Source organism: Anabrus simplex, chromosome 1 (assembly GCF_040414725.1).
Source record: "Anabrus simplex isolate iqAnaSimp1 chromosome 1, ASM4041472v1, whole genome shotgun sequence".
In the NCBI taxonomy this organism is placed as follows: Eukaryota; Metazoa; Arthropoda; class Insecta; order Orthoptera; family Tettigoniidae; genus Anabrus; species Anabrus simplex.
In genome coordinates this window covers 456,123,928-456,146,515 of record NC_090265.1, presented here as the reverse complement: position 1 = coordinate 456,146,515, position 22,588 = coordinate 456,123,928, and the positions used below count along the sequence as shown (strand labels likewise).

The following is a 22,588-nucleotide window of genomic DNA, read 5'->3' as shown; positions in this document are numbered from 1 at the left end:
AGACTTTTTCGTTTAATCTAATAGTGAGCCAAGGACTTTGTAATGGACAATTTTGTAAACCTTTTAACGGTGTACGTGATTACCCTAACAAGTTCTTCAATTATTTAAATACTTATCTGAATATTCTTTCAATTCAGTATTAACTTATATATTCAGCTAAGTTGTCCACCTCAAATAATTCGTGAACCATTCAAGACATCGACGGGTTCGGCTCGCCAGGTACAGGTCTTTCTATTTGACTCCCGTAGGCGACCTGCACGTCGTGATGAGGATGAAATGACGACGAAGACAACAAATACACCCAGCCCCCGTGCCATTGGAATTAACCAATTAAGATTAAAATCCCCTACCCGGCCGGGAATCGAACCCGGGACGCTCTGAACCGAAGGCCAGGACGCTGACCGTTCAGCCAACAAGTCGGACTTCACTTTCAGTGATTGTACCAAACGGCTGATAATCGGATTTAAAGTGCATTTTCATAGCGTCAATATCTTCTGAGATAATGGTACTAAATTTGTGATTTTTAATGTAACTACACTGTTTTCTACAGCTAGCTTTAAATCTACCGTAATTACAAATACCCTAATGTGATTATATTGAAAATCGGAGAAGTACTTCTCCAGAAAATGTAATGCATTGAAACGTGCTTCGTTTGCCGCCTGGGAACTGCCCTGTTCGATTTTCGCTACATACCTATGAAGTATGAACTAGCTGATGACATACAGAGGTGCTTCGCCTTCTTGAGAGAAGCAGGTATTCTCGCTACTATCCTCGTAAGTACACAATGATAAAATGAATTATTTAACACCTTTAGTACCGCCTTAGGTGACAGGTAAAAGAAAAGCGAATATGCGGCGGTTTTCCTTTCCTATCCGACTACCTTTAGTCAACCCTTGTTCTTTCCTGATCCCGATGGAATTAGGTTTAGCCTACGAATCCTTCGTGGCCGTTCTCTCATTTGTTCACCCTTCGAATAATCGAACCATTTTATTTCCATTCTGATTTTCTTTCTTTTTGTTTATTCATGTTTCCCCTCCTTTCTCTGGCACTTTTCCCACAACTTGGTGGAGGTATGTTGTGATCCGTGCCACGCATGTCAATCTGGCCCCGTTTTACGGGGAGATGTCCTTCTTGACGTCAGTAATGTACGGTTTTCTTTCTTGCTAGTGTTAGTAGTGACTCAGGTAAGTTTTCAGTGACGATGGGTTAGGAAAGGACTAGAACCGGGAAGGCAGCGGTCATGGCCTTAATTAAAGTGAAAATGGTGTGGAAATGGCAAACCACGGAGAACCATCTTCAGGTATGCGATAGTAGGGTTCGAACCCACCATCTCCCGAACGCAAGCTAACAGCTAAGTGGCCCACATAACGCAGCTACCTCGTTCGGTCGTCCGCGGTTCACTGTCACGTCAGGATAATAATATAGTCCTATAGAACCCGTCGCATGACCGTTTTTAATTTACCTGTTAACTACGGTGATATCTATTTTATCGTAGTCAGATGAAGGCGAAACAAATTTGTATGTCAACAGCTGGCTCATGGTTTATACGTAGCGCGAATTGAACAGGGCAGTCCCGAACTGGCAAATAAAGCACGTTTGATTACATCACATTTTCTCGAGAAGTACCTGTCCGATTTCCAATTTTATTTTCAAAATAATGTTATTTCAAAATAATTACAGTGCTAAATTTGTAATGCTTGTAGGTTTAAGGCTATGTGTAGAAACTAGCATAATTCCATTTAAGAAAAGAAAGTTAGTACCATTACCTTAGAATATATTTACGCCACGGAAAGAGTACTTTAAGTCCGATTATGAGACACTGGAAGTGAAAACAGAATGTCAATATTTTGAACCGTTCACAAGTTATTTGAGGTGCACAACTTAGCTGAATACTGTAACCCTGTAATTACATATATTGCCGGTAGTTTCTCAATATCAGTGATAGAAATAATCGATATCCGGTGACATGGGGTTAAAAAAGTGAATTGGCGTATGGTTTTTATTGCCGGGAATGTCCAAGGACATGTTCGGCTCGCCAGGTGCAGGTTTTTTATTTGACTTCCATAGGCGACCTGCGCGTCGTGGGGGGATGAAATGATGATGAAGACGACACACACATCGACCCCTGGTGCTAGAGAAAGTAACCAATGATGGTTAAAATTCCCGACCCTGCCGGGAATCGAACCCGGGACCCCTGTGACCAAAGGCCAGCACGCTAACCATTTAGCCATGGGGCCGGACAATAGAAAACTAATACCCCTTGATGCCGTCATCATTTTGTGCCTCGTTAATGAAGTTTCCTGCAAATGGCATGACTAGCCCTTGAACATATACTCTAACCAAACCAAACCCCACGGCACTTAACACCCTTAAAAGGGCCTTGGCCTGCCCAGCGACCGCTGCTCAGCCCGAAGGCCTGCAGATTACGAAGGGTCGTGTGGTCAGCACGACGCATCCTCTCGGTCGTTATTCTGGGCTTTCGAGACAGGGGCCGCCATCTCACCGTCAGATAGCTCCTCAATTCTAAACACGTAGGCTGAGTGGACCTCGAACCAGCAGCCAGGTCGAGAGAAAAATCACTGACCAGGCCGAGAATCGAACCCGGGGCCTCCGGGCGAGAGGCAGGTACGCTAACCCTACACCACGGGGCCGGCTGAACATATATTATACTGTAAATTAAAGCCTAAATTAACGTATTTCAGAATTTTTCATGAATTCAACAGCAATCTCAAATCAAGTTGTGTAACTAGAAAATAATGGCGTGTGGCCTCCGGAGAGACCTGGTGCAGGTCTGTCGAGTTGACGCCGTATAGGCGACTTGCGCGTCTGTGAGGATGGGGCCCTACCTAGGATGATTTCTAATGCTTAAAACAACACACACACAACCAGCCCCAAGCCATCAGAATTAACCAATTAAGGTTAATTTTTCAAATTTTTTTTTTGCTATATGCTTTACGTCGCACCGACACAGATATGTCTTATGGCGACGATGGGATAGGAAAGGCCTAGGAATTGTCGGAAATCGCCCAGAACAAATCGAGTTGATTTTCTTTGGATTTTACCAGTTCTAGAATCAAGTTACTCGTATCCTGGTGAGGGTCGAGGGTCCCATACACTGGAACCATACTCTAGTTGGGGTCTTATATGCCCCCTCCTTTACATCGTTACTGCAATACCTAAATACCCTCATAACCATGCGCAGAGATCTGTACCCTTAATTTACAATCATGTTTATGTGTTTACCCCAATGAAGATATTTCCTTGTATTCAAACCTAGGTACTTACAATGATCCCCAAAGGGAACTTTCACCCCATCAACGCAGTAATTAAAACTGAGAGGACTTTCCCTATTTGTGAAACTCACAACCTGACTTTTAACCCCGTTTATCATCATACCTTTGCCTACTGTCCATCTTTTACTATTATTATTAATTTTATGATTATTATTAGTTATATACAGTCGTATCAGCACACACTTTTTTAAAACATAACCTGTTTTCGGACACTAGGGTCCATCATCAGTGTTAGAATTTAATTTAATTCCACGTGTGTGTGTCGTCAAAATTAGTTAAAATGAGTTTAAAATGTAGCTCTGTCTACAACAATTGCAAAATGAGAAAAAGAAGAAACAAGTGTAAAGGTACGAAATTAATACATATAAACTTACAATGTTGTTGTAAAAGGTATGGACATACTATAGGAATGGCTGGCTTTTCCTCGTGTTCAGGCTGTTGGTCGAGTACTAACAAACGTTCAGCTTTAAGTACGGAACCGCGCTTCAAGCACATGATGTTACGTCACCTCAAGGTTGCTATAGAAGCACCTGATGTTACGTCAACTCAGGATTGTCAACAAAATGTTGCTTGCGACTGTTTAATTTAAAATTTTATCTGAATCTCTTGTCTGCGCCAAAAATATCTCAATGTTTTCACGTGTATTTAATTCAAATCCATAATTACCCTTAAAAATTAATTTCATGTCCTTTTCGATCCCGAAAATGCTGTGGTTATTGTTGTGAAAGTGTTCCGCAAAAGCTGAATAACTGTTGTAGTTTGTTGCCTTGAAATTTTTGATATATTTGATTTAAGGTTCGCCCAGTTCTTCCTATATAAAACATTTTACAGTCGTCACAAGTGACCCTGTATACTCCCGAATTGGTATATATATCTTTCTATATTGACCACGGCGGTGATATTGACACTATGTGCATTATATATATGTTCTGATATTTTATTTCTGGTTCTAAACGCTGTTTTAAGTTGAAATTTCTTAAATATATTTGCGATTTTAGAAACTTGACTTCCAAAATACGTAAATGTTACAAATTGATTACGTTCGTAGATTTTCTTACTTTTCTCCAGGTTTTCTTTTTTTTCCCCTCCGCTTTCTTACGTATAGTATTGTCTATCATTTCTGGGTTGTAGCCATTTGCTTTAGCAATTTGTTTTGTCATTCTAATTTCTTTCAGTTTGTTTTCATTACTCAGGGGAATTTTTAATAATCTATTAATATAGCTGTTGTAAGCTGCTTGTTTGTGAATTCCTGGGTGGTTGGAGTACTTAAAGCTGAACGTTTGTTAGTACTTGACCAACAGCCTGAGCACGAGGAAAAGCCAGCCCTTCCTATGGTATGTCCATACCTTTTACAACAACATTGTAAATTTATGTGTATTAATTTCATAATTTTACACTCGTTTTTTCTTTTCTCATTTGACAGTTGATGTCAACAGGGCTACATTTTAAGCACTTTTTAACTAATTTTGACGACACACACACGTGGAATTAAATTTAAATTCTAACACTGATGTTGGACCTTAGTGTCCGAAAACCGGTTATGTTTTAAAAAGGTGTGTGCTGATACGACTGTATATAATAAATAATAATAATAATAATAATAATAATAATAAAATAACTACATCAGCACTGTTAATAAGAAATGGCTTTGATATTTTATAATAATTATAATACTGTCAATCTCACAACATTATTTAGGTCATTTTGTAGTTGCTCACAATCTTGTAACTTATTTATTACTCTGTACAGAATAACATCATCTGCAAAAAGCCCTATCTCTGATTCCACTTCTTTACACATATCATTGATATATTGCACCCTGGTGGGGGTGTGATAAGCGTCATGCAATTGTAATTATGATGAATTATTGAGGAATATATATTTCATTTTCAGAATAAATAGTATCTTACTGTACATACAGTAAGAACAGGCTAGGCCGAGATGGCAGGTTTCACCATACCACAGACTGGTGTCTCCAGTGAGATTAACAAACACAATGAGGGACAGAATTAGGTTTCTCAGAAAATTGTGACAACGAGGAAAGAGAGAGGATAACTTGTTGCCAAAGTTTTCCTAGCCCCGGGCAGTCTTGGTAGTAGCAACAGCGCAGGGAGCCGGGTGCAAATTTCTGAGAAATGATGGCGAGGTATCTCCATGTAACTAGCGGGAGTTGAAAGCGGGGTTGGCACTGGAAGAAAAAAATATGAGCCTTCCAGGTCACGTGGTTAAGGTGGACCAATGGAAAAATTCACTTGACCAAAGCAAGGCGACAACTTCGTATTGTAAGAAGCACTAGCGAGGCTAACTCCGTGGATTAAACTGATAGAAGGAAGTGAATTATCAATTCAGAATAAAGTGGAATTTACCCCCTGTAGGAGCCTTACTATATCATAAAACTTATAAAATGTTAATAATTGCGGGAGATTGCATGGTGTAATTCTGAGAATCCATGGACGCTATTCGTTGATTGGCTGAAGGCAAAGGACGCCACAATAGAGCGCGAAATCCCGAGCCGGGATACGGCAGCTAAATTCGCGAATATATCCATTACCAGCGAACGATAATAGTTGAGAATTGGTATAGAGCATTTGAGAACATAATTACATCATTTGATCATATATTAAAGCCACGGGCCAAACCGCAAAGGGTCGTATGAAGATATCAGGACTGTGCGTCCCAAGATGACCTCCGTTGAACTCGGAAGAGAGGGGATACAAGTATAAATATGAGGTCGTAGACAAGGATGCGAAAGTACTTCTGATAAAGTGTTCGGGCGGTCACCACGCCAGTGGTGCGTAACTACTTTAGACAAAGCGTTCGAGCCGTGATTACGCCAGGGGTGCGAGTGTGTACTTACTCGTGGAGTAGAGTTCGAAGTATTATATTGTTACATAGTACAGTGATTCATGACGTGATGTAGCTCATATTACAGTCTTGAGCAGTATACTAGTATGAAGTGTTTCAAATAGACAGGACTCAGTAAAGCATAACTTACGGAGTGTGAGATTTTACCAACAGAATAGGAAGTGCGTTACATGAGAACGGTCACGAGTGTTTATGTCACCTAGAAAACAGTCGATTCTTAACTGATACCTGGTCAGCTACACGAACGTGAGACGGTAAATTCAAGCGCGCGCACGGGCCGTTGTAAAGGGAAACCCGAGGTATCCCATGTTCCTAGTGTCCGGGAAAGGAATGAAGAATGTAAATCTACATTAAGTGGGCTAGATACAAGACCGAGAGTGTAAAATTTGTGAATAGAATTTAGGGTGGAAATTATTCCAAAGTGCAACAGTTAATTTATTTGTTTTTATTCAATATGTGTAAAGTTGAAAAGGGTCAAGGATTAATTCTTCAAGCTGGCATGAATACCAGTGGAATGCATTGCTAAAAACCGGAGGGGCTATGGCTTCTCGTCCGGTTTTAGCAGACTACAATGGCAGAGTTGAGTACCTTTTAACATACTTGTAGATTGCTATCGTTAGGGGGAGGAAATCATATTATTTTATCATGGTAACTTGATTGTGAAACGAGCCGTTACGGCTCGTATAAGTTCAAAGATAGATAGACAAAGGGACAAATTAATATGTAGATTAGATCAAGCACTCATCATAAATTTGATTATTAAATAGAGTATAGTAGTGTTGAGTTGTTCATTCAAGTGCTTGAGTTGTTTGCTATGATATGGAGCACGTTTCACGTAAAGATAATGTTAATATTCATTTAGAAGTGCTTCCAAAGTGTTTTTCCGTTATCGGAACTTTTATAGATATTAAGGCATGTTGTTAAGATAATCCAGAGGTAGGATTGCCAAGTGATTTAAATTGTTGTGGGACGGAATGAAGTCCATTGATTTGTTTGTAAATATCGCGAAGTTCGCCAGTGGACAAAATAATAATAATCTGTACAAGTGTCGAAGTAGTACATTATAATTTGGTAAAGTGTAAAGGCGTGTTTAATAATATTCTTTGAGAATAAAGGCACGGGCTTAGTTGGATAGTATGATTGCAAATTAAAGTAATTTAAATGTGGAGATCACATGTGCCGTGAATAATTATAATTTGTGCATTGAATCCGGTTTTAACACTAATTGTTGATTTAACGTTTTTGGACTCCATAATAATCATAAATAAATTTGGTAGAAACGAGATAGGCACTTTTATAATATGGTCACGCTATGTTTGAGGTTCAGAGGGATTTGAGCCAAAAGTTGAGATTTGGAGTTTTGTGGGACAGAAATCCGGCCCGAAATGAAAGTGAATTGTACTGATGTTGATGAAGAAATAGATGGATCTTGAGGCCCACATAGAGGTTGTATTTATATACCGGTGTATTGAGTGGCAGAATAGAGTCCACACACCGAGGGTTAATTTGTGAAAATGTTTTGAAGAGTTCCAATGGATAAATGGACTTCAAAATGGAAAAGGAAGGAATAATTTAACACTTGCAGAGATTGGAGGTATTTGCCCAACTGCGAGGTGTTATGGGATTTGAGAATTGTCTTAGGAGCATATGGTCTCCATGAATTAACGGCAGTACGAAAATAAGGTGGCGGATTCGAACACTATTATGTCCCGACCGATGTGAATTCGGATCTTGATGATTTCTGTTTGGGAGAGAACGTATGTGACTAAATTATAAAGATGGGGAATAAAAATAAAGATTCTCGAAATACTACTATTAGTAATAATAATAATAATATTCCAAGTAAATCATATCTGGATTGATTAGTGCCAAAATAAATCGGAATTGTAAAAGGGGTTATGCGTTAAACATATTAAGAGTGGACTACCGTGTAACAGGCGAAATTCATTTTTTAAAAATTAATAATAATAATAAATATTAAAAAACTACTTTTTTTGAAGAAGAATTTACTTTTTTATAATTTTGGACATAATAATGAGGTTGGGAGTTGAAATGAAAAATTTGAGATTTTAACTAATAATAATAAGAAGAAGGAGAATATATGAAGAAGGAGAAGAAGAATAATCAAAGAAGCTACTTTTATTTATTTCAGATGAAAATAAAAAAATCGCGAAAAGTTGAAATATTAGTCCGAGGATGATTACGGATTACGATAATCATGATCTCCACAAATAATAATAATAATAATAATAATAATAATAATAATAATAATAATAATAATAATAATAATAATAATAATAATAATAATAATATTTAATAAAATATTTTATTTTTTATTTATTTTTCTTATTATTTCGGATGCTGATGATGGATGATACTAGGAAAGTCAGCTGGCGAATTAACGAAATAATGTCAATTGGTTGAAAATAATAAGCTAAGTTAATATGTGTACAATGAAGGCAAATCCCTACATCTGGACCATTAGGTTAGAGTCCCTTTGTCGTATTCCTTCAACTAACGATTAGCATATCTTGGTTAGGAACCCGGGGAGAGTTTGTAGTTTCCCGGGTTGGTCTCATCTCAATCAAAGTGGAGGCGATAACATGGTCCATGTGATCGCGCCTACTTAGCCAACAGGTAATTGGTCCGTGATCAAATATGGTCATGGTGTTAACGAAGGTAAATCTGATACCTTCAGACATCAACGGTTCCACCACCCAAATGAAAGGGTGGTCAAAAGTGATAAATATTATGTAATCATTTTTCAGGAATAATTTGCCAAATTACCGGCAAATCAAGGGTCAACAGATTTTGATTGTGTGTAAAATTTCATTTGTTTACTTAAATAAAATGCTCCTTTAGCATTTGCAAGGAAACAGTTCCAGATTCTTGTTCTTGTAGAATAGTAAACCCTTGGTGACCGTTTAAATATCCGTCCCCATTCCTAGGACGGAGCCTTCATAATTTCCCTTTGATCTGAATATATATATAATTTGTGTATTTTATGATGAGCCTTAAAGTTAAAGATTAGAGTGTCCCGTTCAACCCTGTAGTACTGATTGGATGGCGCCCTTACATTTAGTTTGAGATCGTAACACTCCCTGAGATAAATGCTGGTTGGGACTCAGGCTTTGAGCGGGTACATCGTGGCGGCCAACGTGAAGGGCTGATTGCATCATGCTTGGGCAACGTGTGACTTTAATTTAATTTTAAAAAAAACGAAACTTTGTTGCATTAGCGACGACATTATGTCACACAACTAAGGGACGGATTCCATAATAGTTAGACCCAGTTGTGGGACTTAAACATTTATATTATGATTAAACCCAATCGGAGTATTTGAATTAATTATAGACCGCATCACGGTTACGCGTTGTTGGGAAGCATTTATTCAGATCTAGAAAGGTAAATCTAAATAATGATGGCATCATCTAGTATACGAGATGACCCCATTGTTATAATAGTTTGTTTATTAAATTGGATGTTTACATTTCACTTGGTTTTTAATTTATTTATTCGGTCATGGTGTTCAGAAATTAATTAACATAGCATAGGCTAGTAGTAATTTCCGAACGGGACTCATTTTATAGGATGATAGAAGTAGGTGTTGGGCTCATCAGTTAGTAAAATATTTTTTGTAAATTTTCTGATGCGATTTTGTATCTGCGAATGTGGAGGCTCCACACTTTGGTCACCAAAGGGCAGTAGGAACAAGGAGAATATGGTAAAATTTATACTTGGTACCAAACTCCAAGTTAATACAGGAATGAGAATTGGAACTGTCGACGAGAATTTATTAATTTCAGATTTAAAGCTACGAGACGGCTGTGTTATGTCAAAATTTCTAGGTGGTGTTTGACATAACAGTTTTAAAATTATTTTCTATATGTGTCTGACACGTATTTATTCTGGATGGAACCAAGCAAGATTTGTTGTCCTTATTCTACTCGTTGTTTGATACGAGTGGTTGAAAAATTGTGGTAAGAAAATAGAAATTTAATTCGAGTATTGAACCGTTATATGATAGGTCCTTGACCAACTGTTAAACGTAGTGTAGTAGGGCGAGGAGCCGTTTGGCCCTAATTTGTTATTATATAAATTCATAATGTCTGATGTAGAGGGGCAGATATCCCAGGATGGACATGTAGGAGAGGAAGAATCACTTACGATGGCGGATATGATGAGGGCTATGACTCTTCAATTTAAGTCGTTAGAAAGGTCTAATGAACAATCCAATGATGGTTTGAAACAGTCTATCGAACAATCTAATAGGGCTATTGAACAAACTAATAGGTCGATAGAACGGAGTAATAATTCCTTAAAACAGTCTATGGAACAGAAATTTGAAGAAATGCGGATTGTTTGTGATAATAGTAAGATGGAGTTAGTGGAGCAAATAAGTGAAGTGCGGACCGCGTGTCAAAATTACGAACGTGAATTTACCCGAGGGCTAGACCAGGTACGCGAAGCGTGTCATAAGACGAAGGAGGAAATGAAAGAACATTTCGATTCAAGTCTGATCCGAGTGACCGAGAGAGTAGAGCGAGTTAGGTCCGAAGCATTGGAGGATCGTAACGAAATCAGGGAAAGGCTCGTGGCAGGACTCAATGAAATCACGACCCAGATGTCAGCTGATCGTGATGAGTCAAAGGCACAGAATGACAAAATGCGAGAGGAGTGTCGGCTAGGACGGGAGGAGATTAGGTCTCAGATCCAAGGCCATATCATTCAAGCCGCGGGGAAAACTGACGAGATAGCGAAAAACGTGGAAAAGCTACGTACTGACCACCAACGTACGGAAGCGAAGGTTTCGGTTCTGGAGTCAGAATTAGAATCCCTCAAAAATAATCGTGAGGTTTCAACCAAATTAGAGGATGCAGGAGTCCGGATCGAAAGTTTAGATCACAGGTTGGAGGCTTGTGAGGATATAAATGATAAGCTGATCAAAGCGACCGAAGCACTTGAAATACGGGAGCAGGAAACCGAAGAGTTGGAACGAAAATTAGGCAGTAAACTGGAAGAGTGCGTAGAGAGACAGTTTAAGACTAAGTTCATTGCGGATGTCAACGCGGATAAAATAGATGAACTGAGGAAGGAAGTTGAACTGTTAAAAACGCACGAGGACAGGTCCGGTACTCGAGACTTTAACCTAGAGTATGGGGAGTTCGAGACCCCAGAGAACAGAGGGTTGAATAGGATGAAGGAGGAAAACTTGGCAGCTGATACGACAGGTTCGAAACTCCACATGGGAGACGGATCATCGTCGGCTTCTGCGAACCATGCGACGTCTCCTATAGTTCATTTTATTAGGATGTCAGATGACAAACCTCCCAAGTTCGATTCTCGAGGGCAAATCACACCAAAATGGTTCATCAGGGAGATCACAAATTACATCCAAGAGCACAGGATACCTGCCGAAAAACAACTGCGGACAGTGGAAAAATTTCTGGACGGAGCGCCAGCGATTTGGTTCAGGGCGTTTCTTTACACCTTTGATGACTTCATGGGGTTCCGCCAAGCCTTTTTACAGAAGTATTGGAGTATGGAGTCGCAGCAGAATCTCAGGTTAGAGTTATACTCGAGACGATACTCTACTTCTGCGCCAACAAAGTACTCCGAGTACTTCACCGCACAATTTCATAAAATGCGCGAGTTGGACAATCCGGTCTGTGAGACCGAGCTATAAGTGCTATTGCGAAGCAGTTGCCGTTCGAAATTCAGCGAATGCTGATTGCTTCTAATGTACGCACTGCAGTACAGGCGGAAAGTCTGTTAAGGCAACTTGACCAGACGACCCATCACGGAAATGGTAGGCACCAAAGATCGTCAGAGCCGCAAGTTAATAATATTGAAATAGGGACAAGCCCGAAAACGGACTCCACTAGAGACCAGAGCACGAACACCAGTCGTGAATTAACGACTTCTAAGGGGAGAACGTATGAACAAAATTGGCAACCTAGACCATGGAACAACCGAGGGACATTTCAGGAGAAAGGAAGACCGCAGTACCGGGGAGACTTCCAGAGAGATAGGGGATACCGAGGATATGAGGGAAGGAGGAATGACAGTCGACCTTACCCGTACCCACGACGGAACCCAGCCCAGCATACAGCTCGTCAGAAGGCAAATGACGAACTGGAGGATAGACATCAGGAGAGCAGGCGAGATATTGATGAAATCAACAGGAAATGGAAGGATGCCATAAGGAATCGAGGCGGAAAGGAAGACAGGCCATGTAGTGTGTGGGATCGTGATAAAGAGAAACCCTACATAGAGGCGTCCATACAGAACATGGAGGAACTGGAGCAGGAATCGAAGCGGTATCTTGAAGATTATTGGAGTAAAGAAGCTAATGGCGTTCGCAAAGGGGATAGGAACGCGTCCTGCACGGACAGATCACCGATGCTTCAAAATGAAGGTGGTTGCTCGCTGAATCCAAATGACCCTAGGTTCATCAACGAACGTCAACTAGGGGCCAGAAGAAAAACTAGACAGTTTGAGTAGGAGCCGAGGGTATGGAAGAACGCGGAGAAGACGAATAAGACGAGGCAGAAGAAGAGGGGGAAGGAGATGAAGAAGAAGATGCCGTAGGAGAAGAAGAAGCCATGGAAGTAGATGTAAATATGATCCGGCCTACACTAATAGCCAGACCATGTTCAGCCAAGGAACTGCTTGAGTTTAGAAGGATGTCAGAAAATAATTGATGACGCTATAGTGATTCCAAAGTTATTAAAAATTTCATGGATGCACAAAATTTTTAAACGTAGCGTGGGAAATAATGCACCCTGGTGGGGGTGTGATAAGCGTCATGCAATTGTAATTATGATGAATTATTGAGGAATATATATTTCATTTTCAGAATAAATAGTATCTTACTGTAAATACAGTAAGAACAGGCTAGGCCGAGATGGCAGGTTTCACCATACCACAGACTGGTGTCTCCAGTGAGATTAACAAACACAATGAGGGACAGAATTAGGTTTCTCAGAAAATTGTGACAACGAGGAAAGAGAGAGGATAACTTGTTGCCAAAGTTTTCCTAGCCCCGGGCAGTCTTGGTAGTAGCAACAGCGCAGGGAGCCGGGTGCAAATTTCTGAGAAACGATGGCGAGGTATCTCCATGTAACTAGCGGGAGTTGAAAGCGGGGTTGGCACTGGAAGAAAAAAATATGAGCCTTCCAGGTCACGTGGTTAAGGTGGACCAATGGAAAAATTCACTTGACCAAAGCAAGGCGACAACTTCGTATTGTAAGAAGCACTAGCGAGGCTAACTCCGTGGATTAAACTGATAGAAGGAAGTGAATTATCAATTCAGAATAAAGTGGAATTTACCCCCTGTAGGAGCCTTACTATATCATAAAACTTATAAAATGTTAATAATTGCGGGAGATTGCATGGTGTAATTCTGAGAATCCATGGACGCTATTCGTTGATTGGCTGAAGGCAAAGGACGCCACAATAGAGCGCAAAATCCCGAGCCGGGATACGGCAGCTAAATTCGCGAATATATCCATTACCAGCGAACGATAATAGTTGAGAATTGGTATAGAGCATTTGAGAACATAATTACATCATTTGATCATATATTAAAGCCACGGGCCAAACCGCAAAGGGTCGTATGAAGATATCGGGACTGTGCGTCCCAAGATGACCTCCGTTGAACTCGGAAGAGAGGGGATACAAGTATAAATATGAGGTCGTAGACAAGGATGCGAAAGGACTTCTGATAAAGTGTTCGGGCGGTCACCACGCCAGTTGTGCGTAACTACTTTAGACAAAGCGTTCGAGCCGTGATTACGCCAGGGGTGCGAGTGTGTACTTACTCGTGGAGTAGAGTTCGAAGTATTATATTGTTACATAGTACAGTGATTCATGACGTGATGTAGCTCATATTACAGTCTTGAGCAGTATACTAGTATGAAGTGTTTCAAATAGACAGGACTCAGTAAAGCATAACTTACGGAGTGTAAGATTCTACCAACAGAATAGGAAGTGCGTTACATGAGAACGGTCACGAGTGTTTATGTCACCTAGTAAACAGTCGATTCTTAACTGATACCTGGTCAGCTACACGAACGTGAGACGGTAAATTCAAGTGCGCGCACGGGCCGTTGTAAAGGGAAACCCGAGGTATCCCATGTTCCTAGTGTCCGGGAAAGGAATGAAGAATGTAAATCTACATTAAGTGGGCTAGATACAAGACCGAGAGTGTAAAATTTGTGAATAGAATTTAGGGTGGAAATTATTCCAAAGTGCAACAGTTAATTTATTTGTTTATATTCAATATGTGTAAAGCTGAAAAGGGTCAAGGATTAATTCTTCAAGCTGGCATGAATACCAGTGGAATGCATTGCTAAAAACCGGAGGGGCTATGGCTTCTCGTTCGGTTTTAGCAGACTACAATGGCAGAGTTGAGTACCTTTTAACATACTTGTAGATTGCTATCGTTAGGGGGAGGAAATCATATTATTTTATCATGGTAACTTGATTGTGAAACGAGCCGTTACGGCTCGTATAAGTTCGAAGATAGATAGACAAAGGGACAAATTAATATGTAGATTAGATCAAGCACTCATCATAAATTTGATTATTAAATAGAGTATAGTAGGGTTGAGTTGTTCATTCAAGTGCTTGAGTTGTTTGCTATGATATGGAGCACGTTTCACGTAAAGATAATGTTAATATTCATTTAGAAGTGCTTCCAAAGTGTTTTTCCGTTATCGGAACTTTTATAGATATTAAGGCATGTTGTTAAGATAATCCAGAGGTAGGATTGCCAAGTGATTTAAATTGTTGTGGGACGGAATGAAGTCCATTGATTTGTTTGTAAATATCGCGAAGTTCGCCAGTGGACAAAATAATAATGATCTGTACAAGTGTCGAAGTAGTACATTATAATTTGGTAAAGTGTAAAGGCGTGTTTAATAATATTCTTTGAGAATAAAGGCACGGGCTTAGTTGGATAGTATGATTGCAGATTAAAGTAATTTAAATGTGGAGATCACATGTGCCGTGAATAATTATAATTTGTGCATTGAATCCGGTTTTAACACTAATTGTTGATTTAACGTTTTTGGACTCCATAATAATCATAAATAAATTTGGTAGAAACGAGATAGGCACTTTTATAATATGGTCACGCTATGTTTGAGGTTCAGAGGGATTTGAGCCAAAAGTTGAGATTTGGAGTTTTGTGGGACAGAAATCCGGCCCGAAATGAAAGTGAATTGTACTGATGTTGATGAAGAAATAGATGGATCTTGAGGCCCACATAGAGGTTGTATTTATATACCGGTGTATTGAGTGGCAGAATAGAGTCCACACACCGAGGGTTAATTTGTGAAAATGTTTTGAAGAGTTCCAATGGATAAATGGACTTCAAAATGGAAAAGGAAGGAATAATTTAACACTTGCAGAGATTGGAGGTATTTGCCCAACTGCGAGGTGTTATGGGATTTGAGAATTGTCTTAGGAGCATATGGTCTCCATGAATTAACGGCAGTACGAAAATAAGGTGGCGGATTCGAACACTATTATGTCCCGACCGATGTGAATTCGGATCTTGATGATTTCTGTTTGGGAGAGAACGTATGTGACTAAATTATAAAGATGGGGAATAAAAATAAAGATTCTCGAAATACTACTATTAGTAATAATAATAATAATAATATTCCAAGTAAATCGTATCTGGATTGATTAGTGCCAAAATAAATCGGAATTGTAAAAGGGGTTATGCGTTAAACATATTAAGAGTGGACTACCGTGTAACAGGCGAAATTATTTTTTTTAAATTAATTATAATAATAAATATTAAAAAACTACTTTTTTTGAAGAAGAAGAATTTACTTTTTTTATAATTTTGGACATAATAATGAGGTTGGGAGTTGAAATGAAAAATTTGAGGTTTTAACTAATAATAATAAGAAGAAGGAGAATATATGAAGAAGGAGAAGAAGAATAATCAAAGAAGCTACTTTTATTTATTTCAGATGAAAATAAAAAAATCGCGAAAAGTTGAAATATTAGTCCGAGGATGATTACGGGTTACGATAATCATGATCTTCACAAATAATAATAATAATAATAATAATAATAATAATAATAATAATAATAATATTTAATAAAATATTTTATTTTTTATTTATTTTTCTTATTATTTCGGATGCTGATGATGGATGATACTAGGGAAGTCAGCTGGCGAATTAACGAAATAATGTCAATTGGTTGTAAATAATAAGCTAAGTTAATATGTGTACAATGAAGGCAAATCCCTACATCTGGACCATTAGGTTAGAGTCCCTTTGTCGTATTCCTTCAACTAACGATTAGCATATCTTGGTTAGGAACCCGGGGAGAGTTTGTAGTTTCCCGGGTTGGTCTCATCTCAATCAAAGTGGAGGCGATAACATGGTCCATGTGATCGCGCCTACTTAGCCAACAGGTAATTGGTCCATGATCAAATATGGTCATGGTGTTAACGAAGGTAAATCTGATACCTTCAGACATCAACGGTTCCACCACCCAAATGAAAGGGTGGTCAAAAGTGATAAATATTATGTAATCATTTTTCAGGAATAATTTGCCAAATTACCGGCAAATCAAGGGTCAACAGATTTTGATTTTGTGTAAAATTTCATTTGTTTACTTAAATAAAATGCTCCTTTAGCATTTGCAAGGAAACAGTTCCAGATTCTTGTTCTTGTAGAATAGTAAACCCTTGGTGACCGTTTAAATATCCGTCCCCATTCCTAGGACGGAGCCTTCATAATTTCCCTTTGATCTGAATATATATAATTTGTGTGTTTTATGATGAGCCTTAAAGTTAAAGATTAGAGTGTCCCGTTCAACCCTGTAGTACTGACTGGATGGCGCCCTTACATTTAGTTTGAGATCTTATATCTCAAAATATTTTTTATTGAGTATTGGTTGCGATGGATTCGGACCGTAACAATCCCTGAGATAAATGCTGGTTGGGACTCAGGCTTTGAGCGGGTACAATATATATATGAAAACATAAAGGTCCAATAATACTGTCTTCAGGAATTCCACTCTTAATTATTACTGGGACAGATAAAGCTTCGCCTACTCTAATTATCTGAGTTCTATTTTCTAGAAATATAGCCACCCGTTCAGTCACTCTTTTTTCGAGTAAAATTGCACTCATTTTTGCCAGTAGTCTCCCATGAACTATCCTATCAAAGACAGGTCAATCGCGATACCGTCCAATTGACCTCCTGAATCCAAGAAATCTGCTATATTTTGCTGGAATCCCGCAAGTTGAGCTTCAGCGAAATATCCTTTCCTAAACCCGAACTGCCTTCTATCGAACCAGTTATTAATTTCGCAAACATGTCTAATATAATCAGAAAGAATGCTTTCCCAAAGTTTACATACAACGCATGTCGAACTTACTGGTCTGTATTTTTCAGCTTTATGTCTATCACCCTTTCCTTTATACACAGGGGCTACTATAACAACTCTGCATACGTTTGGTGTAGCTCTTTCATGCAAACAGTAATCAAATAAATACTTCAGATATGATACTACATCCCAACCCATTGTCTTTAGTATATCCCCGAAACCTTATCTTTTCTGTAATGTATTGCACTTAATTATTATTATTATTATTATTATTATTATTATTATTATTATTATTATTATTATTATTATTATTATAAACTTGCTAGAAGAAACTAAGGCGGACCTCCAAGAAATGAATATTACAGAGGACATCATAGAAGATCGTGGAGCCTTTAGTACAATAATAGCGAAGCACAGATTCGTGGACAAACGGAAAAAGAAAACTGGTACGAAGTGGTGCACAGAACGCAAGATGCAACACAGTGCATTCATGAAGAGATTTCGGGAGGATAAGAAGGCGAAAACCATTAGGCCAACGAACAAGTATAACGAAGAGAGAAAGAAAGAAAGAAAGAAAGAAAGAAAGAAAGAAAGAAAGAATGAAGGAAGAAGAACAACAATAATAATAATTTCACTATTTTTGCAAAACAAATGTGTACTGCTTCTTCAAACATCAAAAAGCGAAAATAAATATCAGTACGAAGATGTAAATACTTACTTCAGGTTTCTCTTACAACGATCCGTACAATTTTCAGTCCAAACCTGAAATGCATGATGATACAACTGCATTTATATAGAGTCGAGTAATGACGCAATACAGATCTTTATGTGATAAGAGTCGTTGAACAAACTTCTCTCTGACAGCATTGACCTCCACTTTTATCAGAGTTTACAAACAGGAGTAAACAGACGTCATTAGCATATATGAATACATTATCACATTTTTGTTTTCCAAGTTTAAAAAAAACTTTATCTATAGGCTACATTCGTTTGATATCCATTAATTTAGTACGGTGTTGTATTATTTGTTGAGTCCGGTGGCTGAATGGTCAGGATCCAAGTTTTCCGCACAGAAGGTTCGAGGTTTGATTTTCGGTCGGGACAGGAAATTCAATCGTGTGTGGCTGAACACTCTGTGTCTGGAACTGATCTTTGTATTCCTCTCGGCAAACTCCCCCTAATACACACACAAAGCACCACACTACCAATCAAGAATGAAACGTCCGGCTGCGTGACTAGCTGGTTAGCATGCTGGTCTTGTGTCCAAAGGGTCCCGTGTTTGACTCTTGGCCGAGACTGGTTTTTAATCTTATTTGGTTAATTCCTCTCGCTCAGGGATTGGGTGCTTGTGTCATTTTCAACGTAAGATTACATCCTAGGTAGGGTCATATTCTCACCCCTTGGGCGTCCAATCACCATACGCCATTATATTTACCTAAGAAACACGCGATTGAGAATACATCCACACAGGGTTGGAGTCAGAAAGGGCATCTTACCGTTAAACAGGGCCAAGTCCGCATGTGCGACACAGTTCGCACCCGAGAATCCACAAGGATGTAAGAAAAGTGGAAGAAGGGGAAAAATAGGAAAATTTGTACGATTTGTTGAGAACACCGCATGACTGTGCTCGGCTCACTGTCCTGCAATGTACCTATGCACTGCATCACCTTAAAATATGATGTCATGGGACTTCTTCAATTTGCTTTACATCACATCTACACAGATAAGTCTTATGGTAACGGTGGGATAGGAGAGGGCTAGGAGTGCGCAGGAAGTGGCCGTGGTCTTAAGGTACAGCCTCAGCATTTTCCTGGTGTGAAAATATGTAATGAAGGAAAACCATCTTCAGAGCTACAGACAGTAGAGATCGAACCCACTATCTCCTGAATGCAGACTTTGATCCCTATCCAGTGCGTAGAACAGCCTTTATCTAAATGCATTTACACCCGTATTTATTTTCTGTGTAGTAAAAACATACTTTTTAGCCTCGAAATATCTTAAAGAACATGAAAGCGTAGAGAGACATTTTTCTCAAGCTATTTTTCCCAATGGACAGTATTCCCAATGCCAATGTTTCTTCGAAATATCATAACATGAAAGAGTTTGGGAACATTGTTTCCAGAGTATGTTCCCGAATAGGCAGTATGTCATTTCTCCTGCGGACTAATTTCCCAAAAGCAAATACTTCCAAGGCATACATTTTCCCAACTAAGGCCCATTGTATTTAATAGAATCGCCAATAGGAATATTTAGTGAGTGCAGCTTCCGCAAGAGTGCAAATACACCCCTTTTTTCCTAGTGGCTTTGCGTCGCACCGACACAGATAGATCTTATGGCGACGATGGAATAGGAAAGGCCTAGGAATTGGAAGGAAGCAGCCGTGGCCTTAATTAAGGTACAGCCACAGTACTTGCCTGGTGTGAGAATGGGAAACCACGGAAAACCATCTTCAGGGCTGCCGACAGCGGGATTAGTGCAAATACCAACGGAAGTGCCATTTGTTAATCATCATCATCTTGTCTATTAGGCTGAGTAAAATGAAAATCCATAACCTGTTTCCAGTCATTCAACCGGGTCAGGAATGGAATGAATGAAGCCCCCCATCAAACGGCGAGGATAGGAACTGTGCCGGCTGCCGAAACCCGTCGCACTCCTTTGGGGCAATGATTAATGAATGACAGATGATATGAAATGATATTGGAGAGTGTTGCTGGAAATAAATACGGAAAACCTTTCCCGCCTCCGCTTTGTCCAGCACAAATCTCACATGGAGGTAATGGGATTTGAACCACGGAATCCAGCGGTGAGAGGCCGGCGCGCTGCCGCATGAGCCACTGAGGCTACAGGTTAATTAAAAATCCGCCATCGGTTTGCGTTTTCCTATTAACCGCATAACTTTTTTTGCTATTGGCTTTACGTCGCACCGACACAGATTGGTCTTATGGCGACGATGGGACAGGAAAGGGCTAGGACTGGGAAGGAAGCGGCCGTGGCCTTAATTAAGGTACAGACCCAGCATTTGCCTGGTCTGAAAATGGGAAACAACGGAAAACTATCTTCAGGGCTGCCGACAATGGGGTTCTAACCCACTAACTCCCGAATACTGGAGACTGCCGCACTTAAGCGACTGCAGCTATCGAGCTCGGTTTTGGTGGTGCTATTTGAGGTTCCAACCACTTCTCGGATGATGACGTAGTAGACAGCAGTCTCCAAAAACCATTAAAATAGGTAGTGGCAGGGCCACCTAGAAGGTGGCGAGTGGGCGTTATTCACTCCACCGTCCAGGGAAGCAAGTTTGAGGGACGATAAAATCTTAAAATATGAACTATGAACTATTTCTCTTCGTCTGAAGAATCTGGAAAGGCCAGTCTCCCTATTTAAGTCAGGACGGACGAGCTTCAGTGGATCAGTTTGGGCTCAGTTCTTCCAACGATCGAGAGAGTTCAGTGGAGTGCAGCCGAGGACGGTGTTGATCGATTGCTGTTAGTGCTGCGTATGAATTGACAGAACAGTGCACTTGAACGACGAGGGATGAGAGTGCAGTCGAGCGGCGAGGGAAACGGAATAAGACTGATGTGAGTGTGCGAACTTGGTACCACGTACAGACTTGTGAGACTATTTTGCGTGCGTATAAACTGAGAATACGTGGCCGCTAGAGTTATACAATGAATTTGATCGTGAACTGCCCTAGAGTTCAGGTGACACTTGCAGAAGCGTGTGTTGTGCAATTGTTTTAAGTTGTGTCAGAGCGAATAACTTGTGTGATTGAATATTGGCAACGGAGAGAGTGCTAACTGGAGTGTGTGTGTGCCTGTGTAATTGTATAGGAATTAGTGTTAGTTAATAAGTCTTAGAGTAAACACTACCAGTCGTGTATACGTGTACCTCTACCTGCCTCTACATTACAACTGGTATCAGAATCGAGATCGACTGGTAGCGTATTTCTTAGTTTATACTTTTTTCCAGTGAGCACAAAAATAGATACCGAACAGTTACAGGCTCTTCTCAGTAAGTTCAGTGGGCTTACATCCTAAAAGGACCAACGCTTTAGTGAACATAAATCTAGTCAAGACTAACTTAAAACTGAACTTACATCTAACGAGGACCAACTAATTAAAGAACTAAAAAAAACTCAGTGCGAGCTAAAATAAGGATTATGTAAAGTGAAAGATGGACAGAATGTTAGAATATAGACAGCGAGTTAGAACAGGAAGCAGCTCTCCCTCGAGCCGAAGTTAAAGAAAGAAATTAAGCAGGACGTTAAAAAACGGGTCAAAAAGCAGTAGTTTAAAGCAATGCCCCCGCATGTGGAATCAAAATTTCGGGACCAGAGTGAGGAAGAATGACCGCTATGGATATTCGTACCAGGCTCACTAGAAGCAATCGCGGCTTCAGCGTCACCAAGGCAAAATCCCCAAGCTACGACAGGATCACTTCTTAGAGGGCGTCCCGGACCCATTTCGAGACCGTGTGTGGGCACAAGGACGGGCATCGGAGGAGAGGGCAGTACACCTGATGCCGGGCTACATCGACAAGTAGCAGATGTATTACACAGCCTCAAACCTGGTGCCACCTGTGAGGAGATTGTGGGACAACGGTGACAACCAGTTGGCAGCATACTACCGACTCCAGCTGAAGAAGAGAACTCAGCTTACCACCGAGACGCTGCAAGAGTTCGCCGCAGAGTTCAAACAGGTAGTCCATAAGACTTTGGACGGGCTGCCTCGGGATCACATCCAGTAGGAGGCAGTGGATACTTGCATCGACAGGTTTTGCGACCATGAGATTCGTCAAAAGCTGATGCTTAGTGGGAAGCATATCCCCTATGGGCCTTGCCGATGGCCCTGAGGATGTAGGCAGTGAAGGGAATAGCGTCACCTTCACCGACGATATGAGCCGTAAGAGCGAGGATATCGGAGACTCACCTAGTAACAGGAGAATGTAGCACTCCACCGCCGAGACTCAACGCGCACGCAGGAACTGTGGCGAGCAGGTCTCCTACGGTTGGACTGCCTTGTGAGGGGCGGCCCCCGATAAGAGAAATGAGTAAGTGTTGACAAGGATAGGGG

The 22,588-nt window shown here is 40.1% G+C and overlaps 1 protein-coding gene across 1 annotated transcript in view; it reads right to left on the bottom strand.

Annotated features, from left to right (window-relative positions):
* LOC136872703 (cytochrome P450 6j1) overlaps positions 1 to 18,346 on the bottom strand; it is a 42,567-nt gene extending 24,221 nt beyond the window's left edge. The window contains exon 1 of the mRNA XM_068225009.1: positions 18,238 to 18,346. The gene's annotated coding sequence lies outside the window, so the exon portion shown is untranslated. The remainder of the gene's footprint in view (positions 1 to 18,237) is intronic.
* Positions 18,347 to 22,588: the final 4,242 nt, after the last annotated feature.